Source organism: Triticum dicoccoides, chromosome 7B (genome assembly GCF_002162155.2).
Source record: "Triticum dicoccoides isolate Atlit2015 ecotype Zavitan chromosome 7B, WEW_v2.0, whole genome shotgun sequence".
NCBI classification, from domain to species: domain Eukaryota; kingdom Viridiplantae; phylum Streptophyta; class Magnoliopsida; order Poales; family Poaceae; genus Triticum; species Triticum dicoccoides.
Genome location: NC_041393.1, coordinates 758,105,736 through 758,109,989, shown reverse-complemented (window position 1 = coordinate 758,109,989; position 4,254 = coordinate 758,105,736).

Below are 4,254 nucleotides of genomic sequence, written 5' to 3'. Positions count from 1 at the left end.
AGCAGAGTGGCGGCGGCCCGATACGAGTCGTGCGACGGCAGGCAGTGGGCGTTAAGGGGCAGAATCGGCGGCGGCGGCCGGGGAAGGGGGGGGGGTGTGGAGGTGGATCGGCGGTTGGGCGGGGGCCGAGCACGAGGAGGAACATTGGGGCGCGGAAGTGGAATGAACGGCGGTTGACGCGCGACTACGGGTTTTACATCTGGTGGACCCGAGATGTAAATTTACAACTCGAAATATTATATTTTACACCCTTCGAGAGGCGGAGATGTAAAAACTTTTGCATCTACCTCATATGTTGAAGATAGCTTTTTGACCTCTAAAGATGCAAAAGTGAGGTACTTTTGCATCTGCACCATTTATTGTAGATGATGTAACTTATAAGCATGCCTGCGGCCTGCCCTGCACCTGCACCTGCCTGCCTTGCCATCATACGCCATGGACGCACTACCACAGGCACAAACGGGCGCAGCAAGCAACGGAGATGGCAAGCCAAAGCCACATGTGCTCGTCGTGCCGTACCCGGCGCAAGGTCACCTGCTACCGCTCCTTGACCTGGTGGTGCTGCTCGCCGGACGAGGGCTCGCGCTCACCGTCGTCGTCACGCAAGGCAACGTCCAGTTCCTCGCCGCATTGCCGCCGTCCGTGGCCACCGTTGTGCTGCCGTTCCCGTCGGCGCCTTTGCTCCCGGCCGGGTGCGGCGAGAACACCAAGGACCTCCCGGCGGACCTCTTCCGGCCGTTCATGGCGTCCGTGGTGGGCCTCTCGGCGCCGCTGCTCGCCTGGTGTAAGGCCCAGCCCCGTCCCGTCACGTCCATTCCCTCCGATCTGTTCATGGGCTGGACGCTTCCGCTCGCCGACGAGCTCGGCGTGCCGCACGTGGCCTTCTCGCCCACCAGCGTCCACTACCTCGCATTCACTCGCTTCCTTTGGCGCCGCATGCCGATGGGGCACGACAGCGACGGCGAGGGCGGCGAGAGGGTGGTCACCTTCCCCGAGCTGCCCGGCTCGCCTAGCATCCCATGGCGCCGCCTGTCGGGGCTGTTCCGGATGCATGAGGCTGGCGACGAGGTCTCCGAGACGATCCGGCAGATCCTTCTGTGGAGCGTAGAAAGCTCCTGCTTTGTGGTCAACTCGTTCGCCGCACTCGAGGCCGGCTGCTTCAGGGATGCGCTGGCGGCGAAGCGGGTGTTCATGGTCGGCCCGCTGTCGGAAGCCGCCGGCGTGCGCGGCGGCGGCGGCGAACCCGCGGAGGTGTGCGCGTGGCTGGACGGGTTCGACGACGGCTCCGTCGTATACATCTGCTTCGGGTCGCAGGAGGCGCTGTCGCCGTGCAGGCGGCGTGCCTGGCCGAAGCTCTGAGGCTGAGCCCGACGGCCGCGTTCGTCTGGGTGGCGAGGGGCGGCACCGTCGTGCCGGAGGGGTTCGAGGCGGCCACGGCATCGCGCGGGAGGGTGGTCCGGGGCTGGGCGCCGCAGCTGGACATCCTGCGCCACCGCGCCGTGGGGTGGACCCTCACGCACTGCGGCTCGAACTCGGTGATGGAGTCGGTCGCCGCCGGCGTGGCGTTGCTCACGTGGCCGATGGCCGCTGACCAGTTCACGAACGCGTGGCTGCTCGCTGAGGCTGGCGCGGCCGTGCCGGTGGCGGAGGGCGCGGACGCCGTGCCTGACGCCGAGAAGATGGCGAGCGCCATCTCCAAGGCTGTCACGTCAGAAGAGGGGGAGTCCACCAGGAGGCGTGCGGTGGAGCTCGGCCGGAATGTGGCCGCCGCGGTGACGGCGGGCGGAACGTCGTGCGGCGACCTGCAAGAGTTGGTGCGTGCGCTCGGTAACGTCGATGGACTGGCTAGTTAATTAATTAAATTTCTCACCATCAGATCACAGACTCACTTGGTCAACTTATTGGGTGGATGTAAGCACAAATTTGTAGGGAAAAAATATCAACCTCTACAATAGTAGCAACAATATGGACTTACAAATAGTATATCTTATGTCATATCTATTACTACCTCCGTCCTGGTTTATAGGTCCCCTTTATAGTTTGTGCCAAATTTTCATTAAAGATTTAACTACAAATATTAATGCATGTTAAAAAAATTTATCTCATTGAATTCGTATTTGAACATAGTTTTCAAAAATATAATATTTGGTGACATGCGTGAATATTTTGTTAGTTTAATTTATGGTCAAAATTTGGCATGAAATACAATGCGGACGAATAAACCCGGACAGAGGTAGTAGTATTGGTGTGCTACTATATTAGGTAATATTTTTTAGGCCCGTCTATGTCACATCTAGACGTGAGATAATATCTCACATTTAAGTATGATGTCAGCACCATCTCACTTTGGTAGTTTTCCCGTTTGTTGGATGTGTACTCATGTTACATGTAGGTAACATCATCATCAAAATTACAGCCTCTTACGCAGTTTTCGTTGACATGCTTGTTGGGCACAGTCCCGCGTTGTGGTTGTGGTGATCCAATCGTTTCTTGTGATGTGTAGGTGAGCTGCCACGGGCTAGAATCGATCAAATTGATTTCGTGGCTAGGCTAGCTTGGGCCATTGAGCAACTAGTACTAGTATGTCCCGTCAAAGAATCGATCAGGCTGCTTGTAGCTAGCTTGTGCGTACACAAATATTTGTTCGTGCCATTTCAAAAAATAATTGAGACAATTAAAAATGTTCATGCATTTTTTATTTGTTTCGTGCCACAAAAAAATCACGCACCCACTGTGTCGCAACTCGGACAAAAAATATTGGGCTCCAGTTACGAGTTGATGATGGACTTGTAATTGAGACAAAAAAAAAGGTCAGACCCAGATTGCGAGTTGACGATGGGCTTACGATTGGGAAAAAAAGTCTGGCCCGAGTTGCGCGTCTAGTGTGGACTTGCAACTGGAAAAAATGTCGGCCCCAGTTGCACGTCAATGGTGGCCTTGCAACTGGGATAAAAAAAGATCGGTGCCCAATTGCGAGTTAAGGGTGAACTTGCAACTGGGAAAAAAAATGCTGCGCCCCAGTTGCGAGTCAAGAGTGGACTTGCAATTAGGACAAAAAAGTTAGACCCTGTTGCGAGTCAAGAGTGACTTGCAGCTGGGACAAGAAAAGGTCAACCCCGAGTTGCGAGTCAAGGGTGGACTTGCAACAGGGACAAAAAAGATTGGGCCAGTTGTGAGTCGGTGGTGGACTTGCAACTCAATAAAAATGTTGACAACAATTGTAAATCGAGGTTGGGCTATCAACTGAGAACAAAAAAGGTTGAGTTAGTTGTGAGTTGACGGTGGACTTGTAACTAGGACAAAATAATCGGGCTGGATTTGCGAGTTGAGGGTGCACTTGCAATTGAGACTAAAAAATATCAGTTGCGAGTTGAGGGTGAACTTGCAACTGGGACAAAAAAATGTTGGGCATGAACTTAAAACTGGGACAAAAAAAGTTTCGAGCCCCAATTACAATTCGAGAATGGACTTGCAACTGAGACAAAAAAATGTCAAAGTCCAGTTGCGGGTCGAGGGTGGGGTTGCAACTATGACAAAAGAAGATCAACCCCTGTTGCAAGTTAAGGTTAGAGTTGCAACTTGGACAAAAAATATAGACCTTGTCATGAAAATTTTAAAAAGAAAAAGTGAAAAGGTGAAAAAAATATATAAAAATCATGAATTTTAGAAAATAACGAATTTGAACAAAAACAAAAAGAATAGAAAAACAAAAAAGAAGATTAAAAAAAGTTCACCTGTGGCCACAACAGCCAACGAGGAGGCAATGTAGGAGGAGCAAGATCAATTGATAGACAACGGCCTACTACCATGATGCCCAGCCTGATCGACGCATACATGAATAAGATCAATCAATAAAAAAAAAGCAAAGAATACTAATCTTAATGTCTAAATCATGTGGCCAGGAAGTTAGTCGTGAGATAATTATTTCACATCTAGATGTGAAATAGGAAATCTGATATTTTATGAACTTGATCAAACTTAAGAACGTAAGGCTTACAACAATTCAAATACCACTTAACATTTTTGAGATGGTAAGGAGTATTGTTTTCAAATCTTGGGCAACCATATATTGTTCTCTTTGTGAGATGATTTCCATTTTACTCAGTTTACAGTTGTTTAGATTTACTTACTAATAAAAAAAAGGAGAAATCTCATGCACGAAAAAAAAAAAGAGAAATCTAACTTCCTATCGATCTGTCGCCGGTCCAATCTTTCTCTCGCGCATGATGTGTTCCTTTTTTTCAATTCTTGATT